The following is a 17,671-nucleotide window of genomic DNA, read 5'->3' on the forward strand; positions in this document are numbered from 1 at the left end:
GAAATGTCTTCTAGCTCACTAGTCTGGATTCATCTGTGTCCATCCATTAGAAGGCAGGCGTGCATGTGCTTTCTTTGCAGAAGTGATTGCCAAATTAACTTAGAGTCTCTCTCCCCCCCGCCATAGATATAGGTTGTGTGTCTTTATCTGTTTGATAAAGCACTCACCTGAAGGAAGAATCCCTTGTCTTTGTTTCACAAACAAATGCAAAAAGCCGTGTGTATATTGCAAGGATGAATGTTAAATTGCCTAAAGGAGATAAGCAGAAAAGCTCCAAGTGGAACAAGGCAAACTCTTCATGATGTGATGCTTGTTTGAGCACCAAGTTCAAGTGAAGATGAAAGCCATGTGAGATGTTTGTATTGTAATGCTGAACTGCGCTCTCTCTCTCTCTCTCTCTCTCTCTCTAATCCCTTCGGATTTCATTTCCATCTCTCGCTCTCTCTCCCAAGAAACCCTTTCTGCCTTGTTGCTTTTAAAACACATCTCTCCCCTCCTCCAGATCACTCAGAGCGTCTATGCCTATTTTGCATGATCAAAAAGCATGCTTAATATGACCCTCCCACAAACCATGACCCACAGCGAATAAAGAGGATATAACTCCAAATAATGGTTTCAGTGGTGGTGTTGATGGAGGGACAGGAATAACAGACCAGCTTTTCTCCCAATCTAATAGATAGGTGTGCATTTGGGTATGAGAGAAGGGGGGGGGGCACAGCCTGTAAGGAATGGAACTGAAAGACTGTATTCATCAGTAAAGAAACAGATGATAGCATTTTGCTGCTCATCCATAGGGAAGAGGACATATGATGAAGCATTGCCTTGTGAAGGGCAAATCCAACAGGCAGCAGGATGAGAAGTCACAATGTGGTGAAATCAACATACATAAGCAGGCAGGAGTCAACGTGAACCCACTGCAAATAACTCTGGTGAGAAACACATTTATGCAATTGAACAAAAGAGTTATCTAGCAGTGTGTATTTATGACTTCACTGAACACAGATAGAGGACATGTGCATTAGAATGTCTGCACAGGGCTCCATTGCCTCTTACAAATTGCAAATTCAGTCTCTCCCCTGGTCCTTAAATGTTGCTTTCTAGCTCCATGGCTTTGCCAGGCCTCTTCCTGCCAGCCTCCCCGCTGCCTGCTTGGACTGCTTTCTCGGAACTGACCTTGACTTCTTATTTCTCTTATTCCTCAAGAGGGATGCAATGTTTTGAAATCAGAAAGTCCAGTATTGATGAGCTCAGAGCCCAAAGCAGGCCTGAGAGTTAGAACGAGGGGCACAGACTGTTTGGTTGTTTGCTTGTTCACCAGAGCCTAGATGCCAGAAACTTTCAAAACCATGGTCTATATCCAACATTAGTCATCATCTGTGTAGACCCATTGAAATCATGGTCCTAAGTTAGTCGTGTTCATTAATTTCAATAGATCTGCTCTGAGGATGACTGCTGTTACATACAATCCCATTATTTGTAAGAAAATAAGAAAACAGTGACAATATGTTTATTTTGTGTAGGCTGATTTTCTTCTTCTAAATCCTATACTAAGGTTGTCCAGGCATGTCCTTCTACTTTTGTCCCTTACAGATTATTCAATGCCCCTATCTACTATTATAGCATCACTTGTTCACTCACTGTCACAAATTGTCCTTGTCCTCATTAATGCATTGTTTGGTGCAGCCTCCAGTTGATCATTCTTGGACCTCCTCAGGCAATTTAAGCCTGTCGTCTGTCAGAATAGCATGTTTGTTCTTACTTACTCGTACTTTTTTGCCTGAGACAGAACCATTTGATTTACTTTTAAGACATTACACAGGGTTTTTAAAATTTCCCACTTTTACATTTTGGTCCTCAAATGGATAGCCATGGTACCAACACAGGTATTGCCCTGAAGAAAGTTAGCCACCCCTGTTTTACATCATAAGCATTCATTGTTCCCAGTATTACATTACATCTGTTGGACTCTGACATCTTCAAAGCAGTTTTGCACAACTCATCTACTGATGGGATAACTCTCCCCAGCTGGGTTTGGAACAGAACCAGCATTTTGAGTATGATTGGAGGAAGCTAAAAAAAAAAGTGAGTTTTCAAGAGTTCTTTATAGGCTTGTCATCTTTGCACCCATGCTTGCACAAATAAGGAGTATTTCTCAAGAAGCTACGAGATACCAATGGATTGTGGTTAGCATCACATGTTCTCAGCTTCAAACACCAATGTCAAGAGCATGCTGGAGACAGAGTCAGCAGTAGTGTGCACACAGCCTACATTAGGGATTTTTCCTTTTCCTTTTTTAAGCATTCATGAAAATTCATCAGCATTCTTGTGCAAATTTCACCCAATATACATATTTTTGCGTGCATTTCCTCCTTAATATACCGTATTTTTCGCCCCATAGGATGCACTTTTTCCCCTCCAAAAATGAAGGGGAAATGTGTGTGCGTCCTATGGGGCGAATGCAGGCTTTCGCTGAAGCCTGGAGAGCGAGAGGGGTCAGTGCGCACCGATCCCTCTCGCTCTCCAGGCTTCAGCATGCAGGCAGCTCTCCGCAAGGCGCGGGAGCCCTGCACTGGGCTCCCACGGCTTGCGGAGAGTTGCCTGCATGCCGAAGGCTGGGCGCACTGAGCTCATCGCACCCAGGCTTAGCGCAGCTCTCTGCAAGGGCGGGAGCCCGGCGCTGGGCTCCCACGGCTTGCCGAGAGTTGCCTGCATGCTGAAGGCTGGGCGTGCTGAGCTCAGTGCACCCAGGCTTCGCACAGCTCTCTGCAAGGCATGGGAGCCTGGCGCCGGGCTCCCACGGCTTGTGGAGAGTTGCCTGTTCTGGGGGCTGGGGTCGGGGGAAGCTCGAGCTTCCCCCGCCCCAGCCCCACGCCTGGGGGGGAAATAATTTTTTTCCCTTTATTCCCCCCCCCAAAAAAAACTAGGTGCACCTTATGGACGGTGCATCCTATAGGGCGAAAAATACGGTGATGCTTTTTTACATGTGATTTTTCACTAATGAGTGCATTTTTATGCACACTATACCCTAGTATATGCATTTTTCTCCACAATACTTGGCTGGAGAATCGAACTATGAAATTCCAAGGAGGATTTCAAAAGTGGCTGTGTTTTGCTGTGCAAAGGAAAGCTGCCTTTAAATGTAAACTGAATCAAACTTCTCCCCCATTGCTAGAAGAATCCCTCAGGGGGCTTCACTCTCCTGGACTTATACCCTCCATCATAATGGCCATTGTTCTAGTAAGAAATAAGCAACAGGCAATGTTTGTTCGGCACATTTAGAATGTTCTTCAATAGTTTTGCCTGCTCCACACCTCCAAATATATCTAGCCAGTCATAATAACTAAGCACTGGCTCCTCTGTATCTTGTTTATAGCCATTTTACCTCACAACACAGGGGGTCAGGGAAAATGCAAACCTTTTAAGCCCTTTTAAGAGGGGTGGGGGTAATTGCAGCCAGTGGAAGGCTGCAGGCAGTTTGGTTTTCATTTATGAAGTCTTGACTGGGGAATCGGAGTTATTAGCTTAAAAATAAGAGGTATTGAATGCTTCTAGTGAGTGTAATTGCCATCTTGGAAGAACCTGCCAGGGGTAGCTTGGTATCACTCACCCTAGTAAATGGTGCTGAAACCATTCCATTGAGTCAAGGAAATAGAGAAATGGATATAGAAATAGCTCTAATGGTGGCTTTCTGTTGTGCCAGGGATAATGGAAGGGTCATTCCAAGCGCCCAAGAAGCAGAAGGAGTGAAAGGCAATAAGCTTCACATCTAGAGCAAAGAAATAGTCAAGTGGGGCTGTGTATAGCTATATACATGGGGTGATAGTGCACTAAGCGGGACCACAGCACTGCAGAGAAAATTTAGCAGTGACCTCTGAACGCCCCAGAGAGGTTGTCAAATGAAATGACAGCCACGGATGGCTTTCACAAAGGACGGAGCGCAGTTCTTTTATTCCCTTTCATCCCAAGAATTATCTGCTTCTTGCAGAAAGAAGAGTGAGAGAAAGATTCTGCTTTTGTGCTAATCGGCTGAAGTGAGTTACCGCTCTCTACATCCATTCAGCAAAGCTCCATCTCCTGCATCGGTATGAGCAGATACCACTGAAATATTGGGGATTGTCTATGTGTGGACCTGTGAATGCCGCTGGACTCACTGCTGGTATATTTAGAGATCTTTGGGCATGTTAGAGTCCCCCCAAAATTGTATCCGGTGTCTTTCTTAATTGGAAAAGCTTGCAAATACCAGATAGGCTTAGGATTTAAATATGTAATGTGATGAATTAATACATTTAAATGCTGAATGGGAAAAAAACAAAGATGTTAAGTGATTAAGTTAATTTTATGAGAATATTGGTTTTGGAAAACCGTTAAAATGATATACGCTGGAATTCAACCAGGGGGATACAAGGAAGTCACTTAACAATGTTACTAAGATTGGTTTAAATAAGGTTATGATTTATGTTTGTTTGTTTATTTGTTCGTTTGTGGAAAATCAATAAAAAAAATGGGGGGGGGATTGTATCTGGTGTGTGTGCATGCGTGCGTGCACAGGGGAAATTTCATGTGTCAGAGCTTCTTCTCTAGTTCACTGTGGCAAGATTCACAGTGCTTGAAGGATGACCAAAGAACAGACACTATGTATGACAGACACCTCCGGTACCAGGAGAAGATGAACTAAGGACCCTTGCCACATAGTCAACCCTGGGTTTTTGTTTGCTGGTTTTTGACTTGGTTTCCCTAGGAAGCAATGAGAGAAGGCACTTGTCTAGGGCAGGGATGGGGAAGTTGCTGTCCTCCAGATGTTATGGTACTACAACTCCTTGATGATACACCATCCCTTAGGCTTGGCCATGCTGGTGGGGCCAATGGGAATTGGAGTCCAGTGACATCTGGGGGACCACAGGTTCTCCATCTCTGAAACACAGGTCAGATCTAGACCCCATGGCTGTTTTTTCTTCACATAAAAGTAGCTAGCTTAAGCCTGTTGTTTGTGTTTTTAAAGGACAGACAGAGTAACACATAGTTTGCTTCTAGGTTGTCATTTAGATCTTCTTCTTTGGCAATCATTCACAGCAGAGTCAGATTGTCTTCCATGAACACAATCTTAACAGTGAGTCCTTAAGCGACTGTGGAGGCCAATTCTGTATCTGCACATTCTTCCACAGTGGGGACATAAGTTTCCGGGCGGGAGTTGATCATGGTGAGGGTTTGCCAAACGTGCCTTCCTCTTAGCTGATTTCTCCCTTTCATCCTGAGTTTGAGCATCTTCAAAGTCCATGACACCTTTGGAAAAGGCTGTTCTCCAACTGGAGTGCTCACAGGCCAGTGTTTCCCAATTGTCAGTGTTTATACTACATTTTTAAAGATTTGCCTTGAGAGAGTCTTTAAACCTCTTTTGTTGACCACCAGCATTACACTTTCCATTTTTAAGTTCAGAATAGAGTAGTTGCTTTGGAAGACGATAATCAGGCATCTGAACAACATGTCATTTAGATACACCTAGAAGGGCATGCAATATTTTTTTAAAAAATAATACAGTGATAATAGCACCTGTTTCCGTACAACACGTATTGAAGTCTCTATTCGATATGAATGACATATGTACATCTATAAGGAATCAAAATGGAAACTTCATATAGTAGCTTAGAAAGGATAAACACATTTTATTTCCCCTTGTTATTTTTAGGACACGAGAAGCATAATGAAGAGCATATTTATTTATCTCAGCAGATGCATAGGACTTGCAATGTTTGTAGCTTTTCCTCAGCCTTCCCCTCTTGCTTGCTCTCTCAGCCTAGCAGAAATATTTTTGTAGTTTAATGCTCAGGAGTTTAAAGTTCTGAATTGCAAGGGGAAAGCAGCAATTAGGTAGACTCTCTTTCGTGGAAACCTTTTGTAAAAATGCTACTGCTGTTGCTACCTGGTTGCTACCTTTACCTAAGATCCACCACTTATGATTCAGCAAGCTCCATTTCAACCCACCGAGGCCTCCTGTTTTTGTTGACTGGGATTGAAAAAAACAACCTGGAGGAGTTTGATGAAGAACCTGGCAAGCCTCAAAACACCGCTGGTGGGCTGAATTGAGCCTGGCAAGTCAGAAGTTATCTTGACCTGACTTAAGACAACTTGATTAACTAATTATTCTCCCACAAGCAAAAGGGTAAAGAAATGCAGGAAGCATGTTTGTGGTGTGTTAATCATATTTCCGTAAAAGGTTATATAAAAACAACCCTACAGGGCAGAAAATGAATAGAATCAGCAGCTCTGTTACAAAAGGTTTTAATTGTTGACATTTGCAGAACTTACCAATGGTGTTAATGAACCTTTGCATATTCTGATGCCAATTACATCTCCTCAGTTGCTTGGGTCCTTTATGCAAATGAATTCATTTTCTATCTCAGTGAGCTCTATTTATAACTCTAGTGCTGTTGCTTTGTGTTTAAATTGCTAGATAAGGTAAAAGGGTTTAATTAGCTAACAGTTTAGCTGGAGGCTATTTCCCTCTGTAACCATGCTTTAAATCCAGTCGTCTTCTTCTTTTAAAAGCATCTGAAAATCATTTAAATTTGCAAGTGAAATTGGACATGAAACCATGTTCATACTAACCCCACAGAAATGGAACTGAATTCACAAATCACTTCAACGGTGAAAGACCAGAAGAATAGATTTACTCATAAATACACAGGAAGACCCAGTTCTCTTGCTCAAAATGTTACATTACAAAAAGCATGTTTATCGGGGTCATGATCATGTCCAGGCACAGCAGGTGAAATTCAATACAGCAGTAAGGAGGTAGCACTTGAGAGGTGGTTGGACTCCTATCACTCCTGTCCATTGGCCCTGCTGGCTGGGGATGATGGGAGTTGGAGTCAATGACATGTGGAGTGTCACAGCTTAGCTACTCCAATTTCTATGAATGTCTAGTTCATTTATTCCAAACACTTTAAAATAAACAAAAGAAGAAGCACTGGAATCCATTTTCATGCATGTGCACTTAGAACCACAGTAGACAGACCACAGAGGAAGAATGTTCCCTTTGTAGTTTGAATCCAAACTATGCCTACAAATGGACTTCAAAGGAACTCACTGTAACAGTTGATCAATGCTTTTGAACTTTGACAGGTGTACAGGGCTGCTCACACCTCAAAATTGGTCCATGGTGATTGGTAAGGGAAGTAAAGAGCTGGCCTACTAGCAGGATTCATCTTCTTGCCCCTAATTTCCAGTTTATGAGATTATTCTGAAACACGCGTGCATGCAAACAAGTGATCATTACTTGCATAAACCTGTGCAAAGGAATAAATCGATTCCGAGAGATTTGCATTGGAGTAAACCTGCATAGGATGGCAATATACCATTCTCTTACCTTTTTGTCTGCCTCAGCCCTCAGAACTACCTCACTCTTACTTAAATTGCCAGTTCGCTCCTACACCAACTTTACAATTGCTTCCCATATGTGATAAGGAGGTTCCACTGGCTTGAAGGGACTGGCTCAACTTTACACCTAATTTAAAAGTAAAAAATAAAAATTCCTGAGCTAATCTCAATAAAATGAATACTATTCCCAAGACGTGCTGGGAGCAACCTTCTAACTACTATACCATACCACCCTCTGCATTGTAAGGTTGCCCAGCAATCCAGAAAAAGTATTTAACTGCAAAAATGCTACAGCCTAAACACTATATCTTGATGCCTCTTAAGTTTACATTGGGAGTACTGTGGCGCTACGCTGCAAAGTCAGTAGGCAGCATTGTCTACTGGTTTGACTATTGGACTGGCCAGCAACAGCAGTCACTGCCATCTTTACTCCTCCTGCCCAAGCCTTTGGGCTATTTTCTTCTTCAGTCTAAACTCCACTACATACCAGCTACCCAGATTTGTTGTAACTAGAATCATAGAATCATAGAGTTGGAAGAGACCACAAGGGCCATCGAGTCCAACCCCCTGCCAAGCAGGAAACACCATCAGAGCACTCCTGACATATGGTTGTCAAGCCTCTGCTTAAAGACCTCCAAAGAAGGAGACTCCACCACACTCCTTGGCAGCAAATTCCACTGTCGAACAGCTCTTACTGTCAGGAAGTTCTTCCTAATGTTTAGGTGGAATCTTCTTTCTTGTAGTTTGGAGCCATTGCTCCGTGTCCGCTTCTCTGGAGCAGCAGAAAACAACCTTTCTCCCTCCTCTATGTGACATCCTTTTATATATTTGAACATGGCTATCATATCACCCCTTAACCTCCTCTTCTCCAGACTAAACATGCCCAGTTCCCTTAGCCGTCGTTTCCAGGCCTTTGACCATTTTGGTTGCCCTCCTCTGGACACGTTCCAGTTTGTCAGTGTCCTTCTTGAACTGTGGTGCCCAGAACTGGACACAGTACTCCAGGTGAGGTCTGACCAGAGCAGAATACAGTGGCACTATTACTTCCCTTGATCTAGATGCTATACTCCTATTGATGCAGCCCAGAATTGCATTGGCTTTTTTAGCTGCCGTGTCACACTGTTGGCTCATGTCAAGTTTGTGGTCAACCAAGACTCCTAGATCCTTTTCACATGTACTGCTCTCAAGCCAGGTGTCACCCATCTTGTATTTGTGCCTCTCATTTTTTTTGCCCAAGTGCAATACTTTACATTTCTCCCTGTTAAAATTCATCTTGTTTGTTTTGGCCCAAACTAAAACCGACATGAACTGGTAGCCTTCTCTGGAAACCCTGCTCAGTTTTTCATTCAGTTCTTTTCCTGAGCACAGCTGAGCAATCTGCAGTAAATCACCTGCATGGTAAACTGAATGCAACCCGCCAATACGGTTTCCTAAATGAATTATCGCTCACAGCGCTTGCAGAGGAAAGGGAAAGGTGGGAGATATCAAGGAGCAGGCAAGCTCTTTAAGACACAACAAATGCTGAAAGCAAAACTTCCTTTAAGAGATACAAATTGTATTCATCTTTTGATGGCTGCAGGCAGAGCACTCCTGAGCAGGGGACTCATAAAAATTGTGTTAATATGTCGAGCTGTTGGTGCTTTGATGATGAAAATAGCAGTAAATGTTAAATGGCAACAACAACAACAAAAATGTGGTAAAATATGCAATTGAGCGCAGGCAGATCTCAATATAGTGAGATTAAATTCCTTCTCCACCCCGCTGCACCCCACCTGTTGAACCTTCCTGCTCAAAGATGAGCCGTGAAATTAAAAGTTGTCCTCCTTCTTAGTGACAGTCCTTCGTTGAACAGTAAGAGATGCTAAACCATTACAGAGAGGAGCAGTGCTTCTGGCATGAAATGGAGATAAATGCTAGTGTGTGTGTTTTGTCATTGCCATATGTAGAAGTAGGAAAATAATATTGCGGTCCTGAAGTGCTGCTACTAAAGCAACATCCTAAGATCAGTGACTGGCCGGAGTAGCCTGTCCATCAGGCGATGTGAAGCCATTTTCTTCAGGCAGTGGATCTGCCCTTCTCCCTAATCCCTCCTCACACCCTCCCTCCCCTCCCCACCACTGCGCTGATACCAGTCTCACCAGGGCATGACCCACATTGCCAACCCAGCCCCATTGATCTCGCTGCCTCTGTAGCCTTGTGGTGGCAGTGCAGGTGCAGATGAAGGTACAATTGGGGTGCTGAGGCTGGCAGCATTGCGTGGATGACAGCGGAGGCAGGAAGGGGTGGAGACCCAGATCTGGGAGCATCATCGTGGGGTGAGGGCATTGCCAGGCAGCAAAACATCTCGGGCCAGCCCTGATGACTGGGATATATCCCAGCATTCATCCTACAGACCAGTTTTAAGCAGAAATTGCCAGAATGGTGACTTGTATCCCCCCTCACTTAAAATATCCATCTCACCCTTGCTATTTGGGTTGAGATGCTTATAACTCAGACAGCACTGCTTTCGAACCAGCTTGCACGTGACCATGCGGCTAAAACTGAAATCTCGTCTGATCAAAGGAGGAAAACTCTCACAAACACACATCTGACATCTAAGGTTATTATGTGGCTATTGTTGCCATGGTCACAGGAAGAAGAGTCTGGGAGTAAAAGGGATGGCCTGATATTGAACTGAATCCATGCAGCGACTGTGTCTGCCTAGCTTGGCTAATGTTTTTGAGATGTTTAGAATGTCATGGTGGTGAGGAACACAGGACTCAAAAAATTATTCTTCTCCACAGGAGCAACCTCTACTATGACAATAAGGATCATTTCAAAGATGTTATAAATAGAACTGAGCCAGAAAAATTTTGAGAATATTTTTCCCCTGAGAAAATTTCTGAGACTTCCCTTTCCTTTTCTCCTACCCTCCGAAGAAAAAGACAACTTTGCAGAATTTTTTTGTCAAGAAAGAATCCCATTTAAATAAACAACACAGGCTGCATACACCTTGTGCATTTAAAACACATGTAAAGCACACTTAAAGCACATGAGCCCCCCCCCCCCGAATCCTGGGAACTGTAGCTATGAGTGGGATAGATTATTTGTGGGAAGCAATGTGCTAAAACTGTAGGGTGTATATGCAACCACAATGACAATTCTCCGCATCTTTAAGAATATCCCTTCCTGTGGTCCTGACTTAAGGTTTCCTTCTTGGTCTTCCCTGACTCCAGGCTTTGCCCCACAGCTCATGACTCACCATCTCACAGTATTGCAGAGTGTAATGAAACCAGAGGATTATGCAGCTGTCTGGTGGGCTTTCATGACATACATCCACAACTGTATGTATCTTAACATGGTTCCTGCTAAGTTGCTCTGGAAAGACCTCTGACTTTTACCCCGGCTACTTACCTTTTCTCTATGCATTTTGGCAAATGCTTTCATTCTCCACTCACTTTGTGCTCCTATCCTTTATTGCAAACCCTGTACGTATTGCATTATCACTTTTATGTATGCTTAACATGCTCATAAGGACGCAGGTGGCACTGTGGTCTAAACCACTGAGCGTAAGGCTTGCCGATCCGAAGATTGGTGGTTCGAATCTCCGCGACAGGGTGAGCTCTCGTTGCTCGGTCCCAGCTCCTGCCAACCTATCAGTTTGAAAGCACATCAAAGTGCAAGTAGATAAATAGGTACAGCTCCAGCGGGAAGGTAAACGGCATTTCCGTGCACTGCTCTGGCTTTGCCAGAAGCAGCTTAGTCATACTGGCCACATGACCCGGAAAAACAGTCTGCAGACAAACGTCAACTCCCTCGGCCAGTAAAGCGAGATGAGCGCCGCAACCCCTGAGTCGTTCGCTACTGGACTTAACTGTGAGGGGTTCTTTACCTTTTTAACATGCTCATGCAGTTCTTTTCTTTGGTTGCTTCGCTGTTCTTGTTTTATGTTTCTTCTTTTTCCCTTACCCAATGCTATATGCCTGTCAAAATAAAATAAGCTTTTTTTTTTAACCGAAAAAAAGAGAAAAAATCCATTTTGCATTGCAGGAGAAGAAAAGGCTAAGGAGTAAACCCTACACAAATCCCAAGTGGAGTCCCTAAAAAGGTTGGTTGGCATCTTGTATGCCTCTTTCCATCAACTACTGCAGCCAAGCTATGCCAAATCTCTTCCTCTGCTTTCCTTTGGACCACGTCAGCAAGACTGAGAGGAGGGTCTTGTTATCTGGGCAGCCCAGGACCTCCACACACTGCCCAGACTTGCAGCAGAAACTATGCAAGAGACAACGGTTACCGGGTACCAGTGTTTCTCCAGCTGTTCGATTTCACCTCCCCCCAGAGGTGCACTCGATTGTCTTTTGAGACAGATGGATGCCAACAAGGCTAAAGTGTGCTTAACAATGCATATATTGATGAAAATTGGGAAAATTGCTTTGGAAGAATGTGTCCATTGAGCAAAATTGCACATAGAAGATGGAGCAATTTGCACTGAAATGTCAGTGAATTTTCACGACAACTTAACATCGCAAACTAATTTGTAAATGTGGCCAACTGAGTTAAAGATTGGGGAAATGAGAAAGAACAAAATTGATAGATTCCCCCAGACCTAATCGTGAATGATGGGAGTGAAAGACCAAAAGTATCTGTAGGGCCACAGATTCCCCATCCTTGGGTTTGTGGAACATTCTTCCTGAGCCTCACCTGCTTGGCTACACTTGACACTCACTTGTGATTCTATTCACAGGGAACCTGGTAAATATTGGAAATAAATTGAGTGCATGAGATAGTTCCATTCATCCTTGTTGCGCAGAACACCTGTTTGAGAGCCAAGAGAATGCAAGCAGTATTTATACAGCTTGAGATAAGGAGCCAAACAGCTGCCCATGAACTGGGAGAAATTAACATCTGCTTCAGCTAGCAGAAGACGACAGTGATGAGTCAGTGCTGCTGAACTTTAGATGGAGATTATCCTGGGATAACAAATAACCTTAGCAATAACCACCAGCCAGTTTGTTTCTGAAACATCCCTAGGCAAGAGCTCCTTAAGCTGTTGTCTTGTTACCACAGTCACAATCTGACTGCTAACATTTAATGTCTGGTCTATTCTCAGACATCCTGTTCCCAATTGGCATAGCAGTATATTTGATAATTGAACAGTGCGATCAAGGTGTTGTAATACTAACAGTCCTTGGTGCAATGAAAGATGTTTGGGACCAGGCTACCTCAGAGACTGCCTGCCCCTGTATAGAACTGCAGGATCACTTAGATCATTTGGGAAAATTTTACTCATAGCACTGTACCCCACAGTATATCGAAGGACAAAACCACCAGAATGCTCTTCCCTTTGGCATATGTGAAATATTGTACACCAGTTGCTTCAGATGCCTTCTAAAGACACATATTTTTATTCAGATTTTCCCTGACTCATAAGAATGGACCCTGCTATCACAAAAGTCTTGTTTTCATAATATTATTTTTCTAATTTTCATGTTGTGTCTCTGTTTTATGATACAGTTCTGTTATTTTTATATTGTATTTTTGTATATAACTTAGGGATTTTAAGTTTTTAAGCAGTTTTGAAATGTTTTCAGATAGACAGAGGACTTTGGGTTCTTGTCAAGCTGAGTAAAATCATGTTAATAATATTACCTCAGGTGCAACTCCCTGTTCCAAGAGGTTGGGTCAGGGATGCATTCACTGTGAAGTCATTCACCAATATAGACATTTCATTGCTTTTCTCCTGCTGCAAAAACCTGGTCTAACATAGCAGTGACATGCTAATAAATGCTGATAACACATTTGAAAGACCCAGTGCCCCATGCAGAGATGACAGCATTGACTTTTAATACTCGCTTGTTCCTCTTCTTGCTGTGATTTTTTCTGTTGCTAAGGCAGGTTTCTAGGGCAAAACCATCAAAGTAAGTCGATTGTAAAGAGTAAATGTCCAAAACAAACAACCTTGACATATCAATGGCTTACTCCTTCAAGTAGAAGGATTGTGTGGTACAGAAAGCACTTTAAGATATGACCTTGGGAGGTGATTGGTCTGTCAATTGTGTTTGATTTTTCTGGTCAGCTTACAGTATCAAGAAGTATGTTCCAGGATAAGTGGACGTTGGTAACCACTGAGTTTTGCAAGGATCTGAAAAAGTAAGGTTGTTCTGAAATTTTATAAGCCTCTTCTAAAGGACATAAAATATAATTTGAATTTTCAGACTAGGAGCTCATACTTCTTATATAAACCATTGGGAGAACTCTTGAACTGCATTTTGATGCTTTGGTTTTCCAAGCAGCATAATCTTGATCTGAGTAGTAGGGCAGGGCTGGGGAAACATTTGCATGCCATGGGCCTGGTATGAAACATTTTGGGGGCCACATGCTGGTGTTTGTTGGGGCGAGATCCAAATGTGAGGAGACAAGTGAATGGTAGGATATGATCCAGCCACAGAAAAATCACACACATCTCTCTCCATCCAGTAAAGTTCAACGGCACGTTCCAGCCAATGCAACCAAGGAGGGTGTGGAGCACAACTGGTGTGAGGTCATGGGTCCTGAGGGTTAGATAGAGGGGTCTAGTGGGATGCGTAAGGACCCTGAGCCTAAAGTTCCCAACTTCTGCAATCAGAGATGCCACTGGCAGCTTTTTTTCCAGGTCAACAGCTTGAGCAGATCAGTTTTCACTGAGATCATGGTGGAGAAGGTATAGTACTACCTTGCGATAAACTACCTTGCCATGGAGTCTGGAGTTTGACACAGGCAGCTGGGCACATGGACCAGAGTCAGAAGGAATGGTCATGAATGGGTTGGAGGCCAGATATCAAATGAGAAAGATCAGGGGGGACATAGTCATGGATAAGTTATGACTATGTCCATGACTAGACTATAGTCATGGACCTAGTTATATATTGGATTAGATAGATGGAGTGAAACCTGGCACCTCTCCATTGTGTTGCAAGGTCAACTGACCACCTTTGGGTTGCATGGCCAGCATTAGCACTCAGGTTGCCCTTTCTCTATGGACCATTGGTGACAGAGGAGATAGAGCCACCAAAGAGTGAAGGCCCCAATTCAATCCCCTACCTTACCTAAACCTCCTGTCCCTGCATGTGGCAGTCCTGATGAGTCCCCCTTGCTTTGGCCTCAATGGTGCATACCTCTGAGCAGACATATATAGAATGAATTACACTGTAAAGAATCATGATCATGTGATTTATGTTGTTGTTGTTTAGTCGTTTAGTCGTGTCCGACTCTTCGTGACCCCATGGACCAGAACATGCCAGGCACTTCTGTCTTCCACTGCCTCCCGCAGTTTGGTCAAACTCATGATGGTAGCTTCGAGAACACTGTCCAACCATCTCGTCCTCTGTCGTCCCCTTCTCCTTGTGCCCTCCATCTTTCCCAACATCAGGATCTTTTCCAGGGAGTCTTCTCTTCTTATGAGGTGGCCAAAGTATCGGAGCGTGATTTATACTGTCTCCTAAATAACTCCTAAATAACTCATTTTCCCAGACCACCAAAGCCAACGTCTGTTTGCTTTACTCTTCTATTTTTTTGTGATGAGCGTTATGATTTACATGAATGATGAATCTTCTTGCTTGCAGCTGAAATAGACCCCATTTGCACACAAAAAGTTATTCTGTACACTTGATCATCTCCTCATCCAGCTGTAGTTTAGTTTACCCTATCCTACTCTGTCATAGACAATTTTGGCAGAAGCATCTGTTTAAGACTTTACTTTGCTGTCTGATTTATCTTGTATTTTAGGCAGCCTACTGCAGCCTTCTGTCACAAAATATTTACATTGGTTGCACATTTTGCCCACAAGGACTAATGCTGCTCTCTGTGATACTGTGCACTGTCAAACAATGAGAAGAACAACAATATGCATAAACTGTATTGGCCTGAATATAATCCTCACCCCCCCCCCAATTCCGACCATGAAAAGTTAAAGTGTGGCTTATATTTGTGACCTTACAGTATGCAGTGTGTAGTCCCCCATCCCCAAGGCTGGGAAGGAAGAGACACACAGACTTGTGTAAAAGCTAGGTACTTCACTGTGGCATGAACATTCCAATTATGTCAGTGGGGCCAATCCCATGTGACTGCTCTAGCTGATTGGTACCCACTCTTTGGCATTGTACCAAATGGCTGGGAAACACTGACATGATTAGAATGGACATACATAGAATCAAATCTGTATCATCCAGTCTATGACAAATGACACAGTCCAATAAAATCAGGGTTTACAGAGAGCACAGCAATGCCAGATGAAGACATAGAAACTATCCAGTAGGCCCACATTACCTAAAGTGTAGGACAAGCCAGCCTATACCTTGATTTGCCACTCCCAGAGTAATTAACTTCTCAAATACATATTCCGCTTATGGTGACTGCTTCTGCTTAGCATCACAGGTTAGGGTTGCCATATTTCAAAAAGTGAAAATCCGGACACAACTTTTTTGGCAAGTTTTTGAGCATTTTTTGCAAAATCTCCCAAAATAATGAAGTTTTTGAGCTATTTGGGAGGGGGGAATTGCCCCAAAATCAACACTTCTGACATGAGTTGCCATATGCCCAGGTTTTCCTGGACAATTTTACTGAATTTCGGAAATTCTGCCCAGACACTATTTTCAACATATGAATCTTGGATATGTCTGGGGAATCTGGGATGTATAGCAGCCCTATCGCAGGAGCCATATTTCCTTACAACGCAGCATGTTCCTACACCTGGTCAATGCTCAAGACCATTCTGTCAATTGAGTGTTCCAATTATCACTTTATTCAATTGCACATAAGGCAAGGGAGGAATCAAGATAATGAACTATAGGAGATAAACTTTTTTTAAACAGAATTAAATGAGCACATGTCTTTCGTTATAGAAGAGGCAGAATGGAAGGAAAATGCCTTTAAAAACAACTTTATTAACAAATGTGTAAAAGATCACAGCCCACAAACAAAACATAATTCTTAACAATACTTCAGGAACTACATTAACAGATATCTAATTTGGAAAGAGATATTTAGCCAAGATGCTCCCTCTCCCCATTAATTTTTTATCTGCTTTTAAAAATATTGGCAAGCAGAATTAAATACCATCCTGATATTCAGGGTGTTGAATTTGGGGTGGGGGAACAGCATAAAACAATTTTATATAGCTGCACTGATTGATTCGATTAATACATTTGAGAGTCTATTGCAATACTCAGCAAATTGGGCAAAGTCTGAATTAATGCCCTTAGGCAATATCATGCTGTTGAACCAATTTAAGGCCTGGCAGTTTTGTATATGCTCTGATACGCTAACTAATCTGGGGACTCTGATCCCGAAGGAAATTGGCAAAATGCTTAAATCAAATTTGATAAAGTAATTTCAGTGGTGTCCCTTGACTCGGATCAGTGGGAGGCCTTGCCCATGAAAATATGAGATTTATTCTTAAGATGAAAATTCTTCCCCAGTTGATCTACATTTAGAGGGGCATCTCTCTTTCTCTCTCGGTTATATATGTGAGATATAATTAATACACCATTCTGTAAATGCATCTGGTGAACATCTCCCCTATGAGCGAATTCCTCTACACCTGGGCAATTCTCAAGTCCAGTTATTTGGCCTCTCTTTTTTTTAATTAAAGATTTCTTGGTTTACAAAAGTATGTGCAATGTCTCTTTTTTCAAGTTGTGTTTTCTACAGATCAGTTTCATTTGTTGTGTTACATTAGGAAGAAAAGGGGAAAAGAGGTGGAGGGGGAAATGGTGAGTGGGGTGGGGTGGGGTGGAGTGGGGTGGCAATGCTTCTGTTCTACTTAGTGTATGTGTGGGGTTTTGTGTCAGAGTCACTTGTGTGGGTTCTCTTCACTATTTGCTTGTATTTCCTTGGTGGTGAGAGAGGCTGGGGGGTGGCCTAGAGAGTGGTTGGTTGTCTTGGATTGGCTGTAGTGATATTTGTTTTTGTGTGTGAGTGGCATGTGTGTGTGTGTGTGTTTTGGATCAGGTTAGCCAGATTGATTCGTATGCTGTTGGCGGGTTCTTGTCTTTATCATGCTGGAGAGCATTAGGTTTTAAGCACATTCAGATTGTATGTATCCATCCCACCGATATAACAGCAGTTCAGGAAACATGGGGTGTTCTGGCGCAGCAATTTTGCTTTCATCCATATACACATGAAGCTGACCCTTTGCTGTAATCGGAGAAACTTGAAGGTAGAAGGGCAGATGTTTCTCTCATTGACGACAGGATAAGAATTCTGGATTAACTAGTAGATTCAAGCTGTGAGACAAAAAGATGAGAGATAGAAACACTCAATACTCTTCAGGAATCTAGTT

At 42.8% G+C, this 17,671-nt stretch overlaps 1 long non-coding RNA gene across 1 annotated transcript; it reads left to right on the plus strand.

Moving 5' to 3' along the window:
* The first annotated feature begins 800 nt into the window (after positions 1–800).
* Positions 801–4,462, plus strand: LOC309342028. Its single transcript, XR_014156671.1, has 2 exons — positions 801–929; positions 3,986–4,462. It is a non-coding gene; the product is annotated as an uncharacterized lncRNA (long non-coding RNA).
* The last annotated feature ends 13,209 nt before the right edge of the window (positions 4,463–17,671 follow it).

This window comes from Podarcis erhardii (genome assembly GCF_964252035.2).
Source record: "Podarcis erhardii genome assembly, chromosome: 5".
NCBI lineage: Eukaryota > Metazoa > Chordata > Lepidosauria > Squamata > Lacertidae > Podarcis > Podarcis erhardii.